Source organism: Schistocerca gregaria, chromosome 2, assembly GCF_023897955.1.
Source record: "Schistocerca gregaria isolate iqSchGreg1 chromosome 2, iqSchGreg1.2, whole genome shotgun sequence".
Taxonomy (NCBI): Eukaryota; Metazoa; Arthropoda; class Insecta; order Orthoptera; family Acrididae; genus Schistocerca; species Schistocerca gregaria.
In genome coordinates this window covers 769,035,867-769,050,999 of record NC_064921.1, presented here as the reverse complement: position 1 = coordinate 769,050,999, position 15,133 = coordinate 769,035,867, and the positions used below count along the sequence as shown (strand labels likewise).

The 15,133-nt window shown below is 44.3% G+C and overlaps 1 protein-coding gene and 1 pseudogene across 1 annotated transcript in view; one reads left to right on the top strand and one right to left on the bottom strand.

The window, feature by feature from the left end:
- The window catches only part of LOC126334994 (sodium-independent sulfate anion transporter-like), a 696,684-nt gene that overhangs the window by 144,659 nt on the left and 536,892 nt on the right, over positions 1-15,133 (bottom strand). The window lies entirely within an intron of this gene.
- On the top strand, positions 7,894-8,011 carry LOC126337299 (5S ribosomal RNA; annotated as a pseudogene).

Genomic DNA, 15,133 nt, shown 5'->3' with positions numbered 1-15,133 from the left:
CAGCAGTAACCGATCTAACAAATGCGCGACACTTTTTGTCCTATATAGGCGTTGCCGACCGCAGCGCCACATTCTTCCTGTTTACATATCTCCGTTCTAGAATATAAAAATATACACACATTAAAAAAAGTTTTGCTTACCCCGCTTCCCAGAACTAAAGATAGACGTTGACTGTGAGTATTGTATCACAGACACAGCCCCTTTGACTGTACAGAGATGTTGCTAAACCCGCCCAAATATGTAAACTACCATGCATGAGCTGCGCCTATTACACGGACAGGGTCCGACAGCCAATCAGTTCCAGACATTCCACCAGGAAGGAGGTCGCTGGCTCGTGTTGTCTGTAGTTCAACCATGGCTAGACAGTAAATACTGCGGTTCGATCGCGTCCGCATAGTTACTTTGTGCCACGAAATGCTCTCAAAAAGTGAAGTGTTCAGGCTTCTCGGAGCGAACCAAAGCGATGTTGTTCGGCCATAGAGGAGATACCGAGAGACAGGAACTGTCGATGACATGCCTCGCTCAGGCCGCCCAAGGGCTACTACTGCACTGGATGACCGCTACCTACGGATTATGGCTCGGAGGAATCCTGACAGTAACGCCACCATGATGAATAATGCTTTTCGTGCAGCCAGGACGTCGTGTTACGACTTAAGCTGGGTGCAGTAGGCTACATGATGCGCAACTTCACTCGCATCGTCCACGGCGAGGTTCATCTTATCAACCACGACACCATGGAGCGCAGTACAGGTGGGCACAACAACCTCCCGAATGGACCGCTAAGGATTGGTTTCACTTTCTCTTCATCGATGAGTGTCGCATATACCTTCAACCAGACAATCGTCGGAGATGTGTTTGGAGACAACCCGGTCAGGCTGAACGCCTTAGACCCATTGTCTAGCGAGTACAGCAAGGTGGATGTTTCCTGCTAAACTCTATATTAAGTTTTTTTTTAATTATTGGGTACCTGGTATGAATACAAGCTGCGCCAAAGCATCAACAAATTCAGGATCTCTCGACAACGCGTCATTTTAGGTACGATTTATTATAAGAAAATAAGAGGAAACCAGAGACTGATAGTTAAAGGCTTCCCATATTTGATGCTTTTAGAGATACAACTTGTGTGCCATGAGAGTACACCGTTTCAGTGCTGAGGCACGGCGTGGATCTATCAAAAGGGTGTCGTTTCTGGTACAATTCGTCATACTCCTATTAATTTAATAGTATTATCTCTAAAAGTCGATGTTACTTTATATATGTAATGTATTTCCTGCAATCCTTGTCGAATATACCAACGAATGCAATGTTTACCCGGTAGCCAGTAATCTTAAGGTGACTGCCCGTCTGTCAGAAAGTAAACCCAAGTTACAGACTGAGTGTTTTTGCTATTATGAAATTTTCTGTAAAATACATGTTCATATCTCTCTGTCTCATGGACTGGCTCATATTTGTACGTTGCTGGTAAACAACTTTTTCAGTGATGGTGTGCCGCTTCTAAAAGATCTCTTCTTCCGTTCGAATGCAATTAGAAAAAAATTCCGATTATTTCAGAGGCATTGTAGTCAATACTGGTCGATACAAATATGGATGTCATACACGCGCAGACTGACATTAGCCACTACACTTTAATTCTATTCGATTTAAAACCAAAAAGGAGATGGAAGTTCATCTGATTTAACGAATAACTTTTACTCTTACGTATTTCAGATCTTTGAAAAGCATTATCTAGTGTTCTTCTATCAGCAATTCGCTGTTCAAGCCAACAAAAATGATTCAAATGGCTCTGAGCACCATGGGACTTAACATCCGGGGTCATCAATCCCCTAGAACTTAGAACTACTTAAACCTAACTAACCTAAGGACATCTTCACATCCATGCCCGAGGCAGGATTCTAAACCGCGATTGTAAGCGGTCGTACCGTTCCAGACTGAAGCGTCTAGAACCGCTTGCCCACACCGGCCGGCTCAAGCCAACAGTCCACAATATGCTTCGCGACTTCCTCCGTTCTTCCTCAACAAACAAGAACAGAGTTACCGCCGCAATTTTACGCGCAACCATCTTCGTAATGCTGCCGAGAACTGCCGCTGGAGGGGGCTGGGTTGGTAAATCAGGATGAGGAACACGTCCTGTGAGATGAGAAGATCGTTTCAGAGCGTGCAGCATTCACGGCGGACACCACGTATGGCGTACGTCGGGATGAGAAACACGTCGCGTGTGAGGACGGCTTAAGGAAGACATTCTACATTTTAGTATCAAAGATAACCTGCATAGCATTCGTACCTCTCATTTGATCAATGCAAACTGTGTGTATGGAAAGGGCTCAATTACTGATATCAATGGATGTGGAGTGTCAGGGAGCACCTGATGAATACTGTAAGTCACGTGCTCTAAATATTGTGCAAATACGACGCGGATTACCGACAGAAAATCCGAGTTTTCACGATGATAACAGCTCACTAAGAAAAAGTGAAGACCTAGAAATAATGTTGCCAGACAGCATACGTCACCGTCATACGTCTCCGAGTCGGTAATTTGGACAGCATGTGATTACATTTCCGTCGTATTACGACTGGTGGCTGTGAGCTATCTTCGAGGTCTCCCTGTGTTATCTCACCCGTGCTGTCGTGTCCTAACTTGATATACAGGATGTTCGACTGCTGCTCTGGCCAACACGTTCTCTGGATCTCTCACTCAGTGATAACATTTGGTCACGAGTTGCCGAGAGTCTGGCACATCACCGACCACTGCAGTTGATGAACTTTGGCATAGTGTGGAAGCAGCCTGGAATGTCGTACCCGCATCTGTCATCTCGATACCCAGCCGGGTTGGTGCCGTGCTTGCTGCCAGAGGTAGCAGCTCTTTAAAAAATGGCTCTGAGCACTATGGGACTTAACTTCTGAGTCATCGTCCATGCCCGTGGCAGGATTCGAACCTACGACCGTGGCACTTGCGCGGTTCCAGACTTAAGAGCCTCAACCGCTCGGCCACATCGGCCGGCGGTAGCAGCTCTGTGCAGTAAATTTGTCACACTCTACAGTATACGTCCAAATCTCCAAAAACGTATACATATATACTTCCTTGTAAACTGTATACGTAGAATAAATAAAATTACTTTATTTGGTATTTTTTCTGGGCTTTCAATTCAAATTGTGTCTAAAATTTACTTAGCTGATTTGAATGTGACAATTTTCTCTGATGAGTAATGGAAATCGATAAACCTCACGCCTTATCCTCGTCTTCAGTTTATGCTGATAGGAGATACAATAAATCTATTCCAAGATATATTCGACAAATGGTAGGTACTGAGGCCGCAAACAGCTAATATCATATGCTCAAGTGGCTACAACAAAATATCTGTAAAAAATTCTCGACAATCCTTCGCAAATCGCTTATCACACCATATAATAGTGCAATAGGTACAAAAAAAGTGAAGCTCCCAGAAGGGAAGGAGGAAACGAAATGACATTTCATCGATTGAGAGAGCACGGTAGGTACGTTATCTCAGTGATTACAAAAGTGGAAAGGAGTTTACGTTCGAGCTGGTCCCACATGTCCTCAATCTGGGACAAATCTGCGGTTCTTGCCTGCTACGGGAGTACCTTAAAGTCATACAGAAAGTTTACAGATACACCTGCCATGTGCTCAAATGTGCACTGCGATACGGTTGCATGAGAGGTGGCACATGAGGACGCAGAGTGTGCGTGACGTACTGTTGTGGCGTGAGAATTCCCTCGATCGCTACCAGCCGTGACCTGAGGTCATATCCAATGGCGTGATGTCTCCTCAGGTCGCCACCATACTCGACTTCTATGTTCATCCAAGGTAGTGCAGATCGCTGAACACAGTGCGATGCCCTCCACCAGCAGTCCATCCTCCCTGGTCACGGCACCTCTGTAAATGCACACTTTACGTCGTGGTGTTAATGGAACCCTGTCCGCTCCCGGTCGCTGAATGTTCAGCGTGACGGATTGTCAATCCTCTGGGCCCGGGTTCGATTCACGGCTGGGTCGGGGAATTTTCTTCTCCCAGGGAATGGGTGTTGTGCTGTGCTCGTCATCCCCTTATCATCCTTTTCGACTACAGGTCGTCGAAGTGGCGTCAAATTGAAAGACCGGCAGCCGGCGAACGGTCTGCCCGAATGGGGGGCCCTAGCCATACGATTAAATACTTGAAATTGCACCCTACGCGCGGGACGGTAATTCCGTAGTCCATCTGCTGAAAGCCTCCGACCAACGGTGCGGGATGACACAGATTGTTGCGGAGGTGCATCACCTGTTCCCAGATGGCGGGCGCAGACGTGAAGGGGTTACGACAACAACGTTTACAAACAACGCCGCCATTTTTTAACTAATTGAAAACATTTTACAACGTCATACTGAATGACAGCCGTCTGATAGATGGAGTAACATTGTTTTGTTTGTTTTACAACAAAATTTACTGCTGCCAGTCACGATTTTTCTTCATCTATTTCCTGTATGAAGGGTATGGGAAATATTCTCAATTATAAAGTGCTTTCCTGGTGCACTATGGCACCTTAATGGTGATGTTTCGCATTGTGCGAGATGCTGAATTACCGTAATGTTCAAGCTTAGTGTTGTAGTGATAGATATAACTCTCCTTAGAAATAGCGGTGGCCGGCCGCGGTGGTCTCGCGGTTCTAGGCGTGCAGTCCGGAACCGTGCGACTGCTACGGTCGCAGGTTCGAATCCTGCCTCGGACATGGATGTGTGTGATGTCCTTAGGTTAGTTAGGTTTAAGTAGTTCTAAGTTCTAGGGGACTAATGACCACAGCAGTTGAGTCCCATAGTGCTCAGAGCCATTTGAACCATTTGAAGAAATAGCGGTCAATTAATTGTAACGTATACTAACGTTATCGTAAGTCTAACTCTAACGTATCACTTTAGCTAGCGCTGTCTTACGTATGTATCGAAGAGGTATACTTACATAGATCACTCGATTTATACAGAAAGCAAACGATAGAAGACGTAAATTAAAATTTTAAGATGTGATTCGGAGGCTTAACTGTCATTGCTTTTGAGGAGAATTCTAGATAGGTTGCCAGATCTTTATTTTGTAGTGTTACGTTGTTTTTGAATGGTTCTAAGCACTTCCAATGGCATTTACGATTTTGTGCGTCTCACTTCTCCGGAATATTGAGAAGTGGAGTATTTACCTTGCAATGAAAAGAGTTGTTTCTAAATGTCACTATATTTACCCTTGAAGCCTCCTACATAGATCTGAAACCAATGTAGCATTACGTTACAGTTTGTTTCTTCTTTCTTGAGATGCATTGTTTTTCAGGTATCACGTACTTTTTCAGTTTCTCGTGTCTTATTGTAATTTTACTCTCAACGAACAAATGTATAGTCGCTGATGATGCATTGGACATTACTTATGATTAACAACAAAAAATTAACTAATAATTTGGTCACAGACAGATATAATTTTCTAGCATCTGTTTCATCCATCTGACTTACATGTTCGGTGTGACAGTCATTACGAAATACGGCTGCCCCCTAGAGCGCTGTAGTGCATACCTCTTTGGGTTACGACATGTTTTGTGCTCTACAGGTGATCGTCCCTTCTGATGGTCAGACATAGTCGATTGGAACCTTGACGACTATGTATTGCCCTTACATTCCCATGCAGTTCAACATCTGATTATACTGCCTCACACGAATCCCCCCCCCCCCCCCCCCCAAATCTTGATATTGCACGACTCGACCGATCGGGCAAATGGAGGCCTACAATGATGGATGCCATTCACACTCTATCAGATGCTGATAACGCTGTCTCAAACGTATACGCAGCATCTAGGTATAATTCACAGTGATCACTCAAGATGTGTCGCTGCTCACGCCTCTTATATACACTACCTGACCTGGTAGTAACACTTAACATGAGCAACACTAATGCAATCTGGTAGCCGTTTTACCTATGACGGACAACTGCAACTTGATTCATTTACATACCCGGCGACAGTGTGTATGTGTACAAACTTACACTGACATTCGACCACGTTTTCTGGGCTTCACTTTTTTGTTAGGTAGTGTAATAAGTAACGCATTATTAACAGCTCAAAAATGGCTCTGAGCACTATGGGACTTAACTGCTGTGGTCATCAGTCCCCTAGAACTTAGAACTACTTAAACCTAACTAACCTAAGGACAGCACACACATCCATACCCGAGGCAGGATTCGAACATGCGACCGTAGCGGTCGCAAGGCTCCAGACTGTAGCTCCTACAATCGCTCGGCCACTACGGCCGGCTATTGCCAGTAAGCAGTCGCTTTCACTTATCTGTCTACTACCCGTCTCGGATTATTCATCATAGCCAACATTCTAAGGTTTGTCTTCCAATCACCTGTGAGTTCGGAGGTGGCTGTATAGTACAGTGCGAGAGGAACACTGTTTGTCACAGTGATGACGCATGGTCCCAGGCGGAGCAACCTCTAGCTTTCAGATGGATGGTGGAGGTGCTAGGTATAGACCGTTAGACGATTTGGAAAAACGACTTTTTCTAGGTAACCAGTGACACTCTGCTAGCAAAGGGCAAAAGTAAGCTATTTTAGTAAATGTGTCCATAATTCTGTGGAAGATTTGATTATATAGATGAGTAGTAAAACACATAAATGAAAGAGGCCTGTTAGAGTTACTTGTGTATTTCAACTGATATTCATAGCAATCGCAGTTAGGCCTAACCTGCGACATTCGAATTTGAAGGTAATAAGAACAAAAGAAATATGAAAACATTTAAAAACAAAGGGTGCAATTGTGAATTATGTTCTTTTTGCATTTTTTTAAAGTTTGAGTAAGTCACAACAAAACTTTGTTTTGGAGATGCGATACTTTGTAACGTGAGAACTGACAGCCAGTTTATTCGCTAAATAAAGAGTGATTCAAAAAGAAGAAAACAGATTTCAGTTGTTTATTACATACGAACTATGAAATATAGAAGCACATCACTTTATCAGTGGACAAAAGAAGGTTCAAAGTCTCATGGTCGCACAGACACTATACAATACACTCAACACGAGCATCGTGCGTTGCTCGAGAAACATTCATTCCATGCACGAATCAACATCTCCCTGTTTACTGAATAGACAACTTCAACAATTTGAATTCTCATCTCTGGAAGAGTAGTGAAATAGGTAGAACAGAGACTCTGTCTTCCACAATGCGCCACAGCAAAATAACGCAGGATGTGAGGTCTGCTGACCTGGGATGCCAAAAAGCAATCAATATCATCTTGTTGTCCACCTTTTCCGATCCAAGGTTGTGGGATGGTGTTGTTAACATAGCGTCACATCTCTAGGTGCAAGTCAAGCTGAACGCCGTCATGCATGACAATGACATCATTGGAGTCTTCGTGGAGTTGAGGAAACAACCAGTTCAGCAAGACCAGGTATGATATTTCAGTCACAGTTCCCTACACAAAAGAGAAGAGTCCTTAACTTTCTCAAAAGAAACGGCAAAAAACACATTCAGTTTCGTGTTCGACCGCTACGCCAGTATTTTATAACCCCCAATTTTTTACATTATGGCGGTTTACTTCACCCGATGTATGAAACGTCGACTCGCCCGAAAAGATGAATCATTCGGAAAAAGTGTCCTCGGCCATGTGCTGCAGAACTGAAATGTATTTATTATTCGTACCTTCTGTTATGGTCGCTGGGACGCAACTGGGACGTAGTACCTGCAACGTGTGAGGCTTCACATGTAGGCGTCGTTTCAGAATAAGCCACGGCATTGTTTGAGGAAGTTGAAGTTCCTGGACTGCCCGGCTTATGCATTTGCGAGGTTTCATCAGACGTGCGAGGCCGACCAGTGCTCTTCCCTTTGCATGTGCAACCAGCTTCCAAGAATTTTATAAGTCGGTCGTCAGTCTACTGGCAACGGCCTTGCCGCAGTGGATACACCGGTTCCCGTGCGATCACCGAAATTAAGCGCTGTCGGACGTGGTCGGAATTTGGATGGGTGACCATCCATGCTGCCATGCGCTGTTGCCATTTTTCGGGTGCACTCAGCCTCGTGATGCCAATTGAGGAGCTACTCGACAGCAGCTTCGGTCAAGAATACCATCATAGCGACCGGGAGAGCGGTGTGCAGACCCCACGCTCCTCCTATCCACATCCTCTTCGGAGGATGACACGGCGGTCGGATGGTCCCGGTAGGCCACTCGTGGACGGAATACTAGTACTACTTACTACTCATCAGTCTACTAGTGCAGAGGCGGCCTCTTTCTGAACCGACGGCGAAATGCACGCTGCACTTACGAGTAAGCAATGAACTGACGTCGTGCAAATTTCAACACACAAAATGTTTTCTCTCCTGGTGCAGTCGCCACGCCGCTACAAACAAACAACGCATATCTGTCACAACTGAAAGTTCCTGTATCAGTGGCATGCGCAATGGGTTTCCATCTTTTATAGTTGGTCTGTGATAAACAACTGAAATCTGTTCTCTCTTTTTGAATCACCCGATTTATGCGTATTACATTTTTTAAATGTTTATACATGCTAAAATGTTAGACGCAGTTGTCGCATTACCAGTCTTCACAGGGAAACGCTTCTCTGTGAGGAAATTGCTCCAACTTACAAAGAAAAAAAGAAGAGTTACGAAAATTACGTTGCTACTGACATTTATAGTTGAGGCGAAAGCCTGTTTAGTGCACGTGAATCTTTGCGTAGTAACTCAGTTTTGTTATTAAATATTTACAAGATTAACATGTTATAGCCATTCAGTTCGAAAATGTGTCAAATGGTTCAAATGGCTCTCACCACTATGGGACTTAACATATGATGTCATCAGCCCCCTACAACGTAGAACTACTTAAACTTAACTAAGGACATCACACACATCCATGCCCGAGGCACGATTCGAACCTGCGACCGTAGCTGTCCCGCGGTTTCAGACTGAAGCGCCTAGAACCGCCCGGCCACCACGGCCGGCTGCAAAAGTATCAGAACCAAACGAAAAAAAAAAAAAAACGGTCAACGGAAGTTAATTGTCCAGTTTTGCCGCAAAAGCCTCTGGTCGAATAGGAAGTAAGTCTGGTAGAGTAGTAATTGTACGGAGGGCGGCGATTGCTTCTTTCGCGTCACAAAATTATAAGCTTTTCTCAGTAGTTCCAGAGTTTTCCACGAGGAGTTGTATCGCCTTGTGGGCCTGTTCGCTAAAGGTTGCGGTTTCAATACCGGTGGCCGGCAGCGATTGTTCAGAGCAAGAAATGGAGAAAGTGAACGCTTTCCGGCGTGACAAGCCTGTGCTGTGATCTGTCGTTTCATAAGCGTTGATTACAGACTCCAAGAGAGACATTACTGGCCGGCCAATCAGTATTCGTAATCTGAAGAAATTTGCGCATTTAATCTTGCATAACGGAGCAAGTAGAGCAAGTTCTTTCTTCACTTTCAGCAGAGGCTTAGTGGTCGTCATTCTTTAGAATCTCTGCTCTATACAAAATTGTTTATCTGTTGCCGCTAGGTGTACGTTCACTGTTCACAACAATTGTAACTTGTGTTCTTCCACAAAAATGTTTCGCTGCTGCCATATCTCTGCATGACGATGTTAATTTATCTGTACGAGGATTACTGATTTTTCACGAAAAATGAAAACCGCAAACTTCTAAATGAAACAAATGAATTCCTATTTTTCAAGAAAATGAATGCTTGCTTGAGAAGAAATTAATAGCCCACGATGTTTTTATAAACAGGTTGATTTTGTCTTTGTACAAATCATGTACAGTGTCGGGCTGCACTGGTGACGCCCATTTAGGCGTTAAATCCGCAGTGTTCCACACACTGCGGATTTAACGCCTAAATGGACGTCACCATTTAGTTGTAGTTGAGTCCGGAGGCGGTTCTGTGATATTTTTTGCTTATTTTTCGAATCAAATTTTGGGTTGCTGAGAAGGTGGACCAGGGTGTGAGCCTGTAGGATTTCATGAGAGTTGCCACTGATGATGAAATCTGAGTCGCTCCGTCGCGTAATATTCCAGGGACGCCCGCAGAAATTTTTTTGGGTGGCAACAATACTGTTAAATTGCCATTTTTATATAAATGAAGTCGTCAGGGAGATATGTCATGACACAAGAACGAAATTTTATAGGTGACATTAAAATTTTATGATGTCCCAGAGAAATGATGGTTATCCACTCAATGTGTACTCCAGATTCCAGGGGGAGAGGGATGGGGTAGAAGGGGTGGGGGGAGAACAAGGGACACTACTTGCCCTACATGCGCACACCACGTTCCTCTTCAGACTTCTCCAATGTTCGTCGTTTCGATCCCTACAATTGAATATTCTTCAGGTTTCTATTACTGGAAGGCAGAACACCATCGAATGGTTATCTTCCCGCGCTTTTCCGGAGAGGTGGATTTACTGGGTAAAAATCTTCATGAAAATGTTGCTGGACCGTCGTCATTGGTTAATACCGAAAGCAAATACTGAAGGAGAGGGAGAATCCAAATTATTATTATTGCTGGGCCGCCTCAGTTGTTTCTAGTATCTACATGTACATGGATATTCCTCAAATCATATTTAAGTGCCTGGCAGGGGGATCATCGAACCACCTTCACAATAATTCGCTATTATTCCAACCTCGTAAAGCACCGGAAAAAACGAACACCTAAATCTTTCCGTGCAGGCTCTGATTTCCCTTATTTTATTATAATGAAATTTTTCCCCCTATGTAGGTCGGAGTCAGTAAAATATTTTCGCATTCGGAGGAGAAAGTTGGTGATTGAAATTTCGTGAGAAGATGAAGCAGCAACGAAAAGGCCTTTGTTTTAATGATGTCCACAAAAAAAATCCTGTATCATGTCCGTGAGACATTGTGCCCTATTCCTCGATAACAGAAAACGTGCTGCTCTTCAATGAACTTTGAAACGTCCCCTTAGAAAAATTATACAAGACTGTGCTTAAGCTGACACACAATATTTTTAGCGCAACGCAATCTGACTTCCAAAAATCCCTACGAAAGAATGGCCCTGATTAACATTAACCTATACGTTTCACAAATCACTTACCTCACAAAAATCTTCGTTACTCAAGCTACTGCAATACAGCGAGCGCCACTACTGCCAGCTTAATAGTCATAATATATATATCAGTTCGTGACACCAATTCTTACAAATTTCAAAACTCCGCCATCTCTCTCCCCACGTCCACCACTGCTGGCGGCTCACCTCCAACTGCGCAACGCTACGCGCTGTTAGCATCCAGCTGCCGCTGCCCAACACTACAATGGCGAGTATTACAACAATGCCAACCAGCCACAGACTGCACACGGCAAAGCCAGTGATTTTCATACAGAGCGCTACGTGGCGGCGGCGTTACCAATAAAAAAACCTAAACAGCCTACTTACAACTTTCACGATCTACTGCGTCAATCCTATCTGCGTCAATCCTATCTGCGTCAATCCTATCCTAGGATCCCACATCGCGTCGCAGTATTACAAAACAGGAAGCTCAAGCGTAGTGTAAACAGTCTCATTAGTAGATCTGTTATATTTTCTAAGTGTTCTGCCAAAAAAACGCAGTCTTTGGTTTGTTGTTGGTCTTCCTCAGGCGCCGTGGTTGTGTGTGTATTTCCGTGAGGACGAGTAACCAAGGAGACGGAAGCCTGTTGAAACTATCCTCGTTCTTCGATACTTGAATTTGAAGAGCAATGTGACACGGCGTAACGAGTGAGTATATTTCTGGCTGGTATCACAGCGCGAGTTTTATGTGTTCTCTATGGGTTCTCTCCTTTGGAATTCCGCTGCACAGATAACGCCTGTTTTGCATAGGGTGCCCTTGGCGCGTTCGCGGGAAGCAGGAAAAGGCTCGCCGGCGTAGCGACAAAGCGGGGGGTGGCACGGCTGGGCGGCGGTCCGGCTCGCCTCGCCGGTGACGTCACACTCCGAGGCCGCGGGATCGAGCCCAGGCGCGGCCTTGGGTGCGCCGCTCGCCAACCCGCTGCGGACCCACTGAACTGGAGGTTTCCCGATCTTTCGGCACAGTGCCCGCGGCACATCCTCCCCGCACGGGGTGTCGTTACATAAGCCAACAGGACGGATAACTTCCCGCGAGCGACGGCGGTCACAAGCAGTGAGCACGGATACGGTTAATCAAACGACGTCATCGCTATGTCAGCTTGGTATTATCAGTAAGCGTACTCGAAATCTGTCGACGGGACACATTGCTATCGACATTCACAAAAGATGAAAGAACGTAGAATATGAAAATCACCGTATTTGCCGTCTGATGGTAGACAAACAGCTTTTGAGATTCACAAGAAGGATAACGGCACAATTTAATGCATCACTGCAGCAACAGGGTGCAAGTGCGCGCCGCTTATTAGCGGTCCCAAGGCTGGCTCTGAGCACTATGCGACTTTACTTCTGAGGTCATCAGTCGCCTAGAACTTAGAACCAATTAAACCTAACTAACCTAAGGACATCACACACATCCATGCCCGAGACAGGATTCGAACCTGCGACCGTTGCAGTGACGCGGCTCCAGACTGTAGCGCCCAGAACCGCACGGCCACTCCGGCCGGCAGCGGTCCCAGGGCATCGCTGGTGTACCTGTTGCACGTCCTATCGTTTTTGTTGCCTGGATCCCGTTACACACCGTTAACATCAAAGGGATCCCATTGTGGTCGGGTTAATCCGAAGAAAAATTTATCTGACAACAGACTAACATATATAAATGATAGCCGGCCGCTGTGACCGAGCGGTTCTAGGCGCTTCAGCCAGGAACCACGGGTCTGCTACGCTCGCAGGTTCGAATTCTGCCGGGCGTGGATGTGTGTGATTCCCTTCGGTTAGTTAGGTTTAAGTAGTTTTAAGTCTAGGGGACTGATGACCTCAGATGTTAAGTCCCATAGTGCTTAGAGCCATTTGAACCATTTATATATGATAATTGAGCCAAAGAAAATTGCAAATACAGTTAATAATACATTCAGTCACCGGTAGTGTCGGTAATTGTACGGCATCTCCGAGGCATGGTTGAAACTATGTTTCCGCGTACCAAGTGCGTTGCATTTGAGTTGACAGTTGTTTCAAATTGAAGATCTTTTTTCGCTTACAATTTCTTTTTTTATATAAGACCATACATTTTCAATAGGATCAGTGTCAGATGACTGTGAGTGTCATTCCAGTACGTGTGCTACTTTCTTCCTTTTTCATTCCTTGCAAAGCCTGCTGCGGTGATTCTGATCATTGCCCTTCTGCAGTACCCAATCTTCATTTTTGTCGATGAATCAACGTTTGCTACTATACATCACACATCTCTGAGCAATTTGTAACATCTTCTGTGCATTCAAATTGTAGGTAAACACGTACAAATCTCAGTCAAGAATTCGAAATAAACTAATGATTTATGGACATTCCATGTATGACAAACTTTTCCTTTACTGGTCTGTGAAAGAACAAATGCGATATCCTTTACTATCTGTGTGTGATGCCGACCAAGCTCTTACTAAATGAATCTACAAGAATTATGAATTTTTGCGAATGACGCCGTCTACATCGTTTAACATAATTTCATTTAACGCGATTTTTCAGCTACTGCAATACCAGTTCAAGAAATATCATTTGTGAAGTTCAGTCTCAGGTGACACGCTAGTGAGGTATGGGTTATATTTCAACTGACAAACAATGAAAATTGTTTTACGAATTCTGCGCTTTGATCCTATTACGGCAAGAGAAGAAAAGTCGTAATAAATGAAAATAAGCACTGACTAATAAAAAAAATAAAAAATAAACATAGCAAAGCACTCAGAATACATGGTCGGAGGTCACTGTAACTTCCTGTGAGTACACGCGATCAGAGGAGATATAAATGATTAAAAATTTGCAATTTTATGTGACAGATAGAGCGGCTACCTGAGTGCATTCACTCGGTCTCACATTTACCGTAATGGTTCAAATGGCTCTGAGCACTATGGGACTTAACTTCTGAGGTCATCAGTCCCCTAGAACTTAGAACTACTTAAACCTAACTAACCTAAGGACATCACACACAACCATGCCCGAGGCAGGATTCGAACCTGCGACCGTAGCAGTCGCGCGGTTCCAGACTGAAGTGCCTAGAACCGCTCGGCCACAACGGCCGGCTTACCGTAATGCTACTCACCGAAAGCTATGTCTCCAACATCATCTGCACTGCAAAAGCCGTACTTCTGTAGAAGAGTGGAGTACGGTAGTTGGCAAGTGTTTCAGGTTACAATGAGGAATTTTCATACCATCAGAATTCCGACGGAACTCAAAACAAAATTCTTTCACATTCAAAGATCGCATCGACGAGCGGTTGTGATAATACCACATCGTAAGTCACACGCAGTGCAGTGGCTGTGTCGCCACGTTACTGTCTTCATGACAGGATCGCGACACAGCCTGTTGTGTAAGGTCTTCCACAGAACACCGGTAATAATATTTCACGTTTTAATTATAAGGACTGTGTCAGAAACTACCTTCTAATTACAGAACGCGTGATGGAGGCAGTAAGGCAGTGAAAGGTATTTCCGTGATTTGAGACGGAAACCTACGAGGCATTTCGTACAACGAGGTCGCAAACTAGATTTGTACTGTTAGCTGTTAAAGCCCACGCACGTATTTCATGTCACTATATACATAATTCTCCACACTGTTCTAGTTTCATAAAGCGAAAGTGTACTAGAGCCAAGTATGTTCAATATATATATACAATATATTCTGATTTCATGCTGTTTCCTCTTTTGAAATTCATAATTTGTCTGTTTAATGGTTTCTGTATTGACTGTTGTGTGACAGAGTGTAAAGTTTCCCACACTGATACATTGTAAAAGAATGCAGAAAGTTTCTGGAAACTTGAAATATATATTTTAAATTAAGCATCCCTTATTGTCGTTGACCCTTGTAGTTGTATTATGAAATGCTAACTAGAAATTAAAATTTCAGGGACGCATTTCCATGTTGCGTCACAACCGCGGTATTGTAGATCCCACTCTGCGTCATACTTTATTAAAAGCGGTTTCTCGCATTGCACAAGAAGCGTTCATCTGCGAACAGACACAATTTACGAGGCTCATTCAATAATCAAAAACACAAATACACACAGTGCAGTGAACAGCTAAAGTAGGGAACTGAAACGGAAATACGACGCAG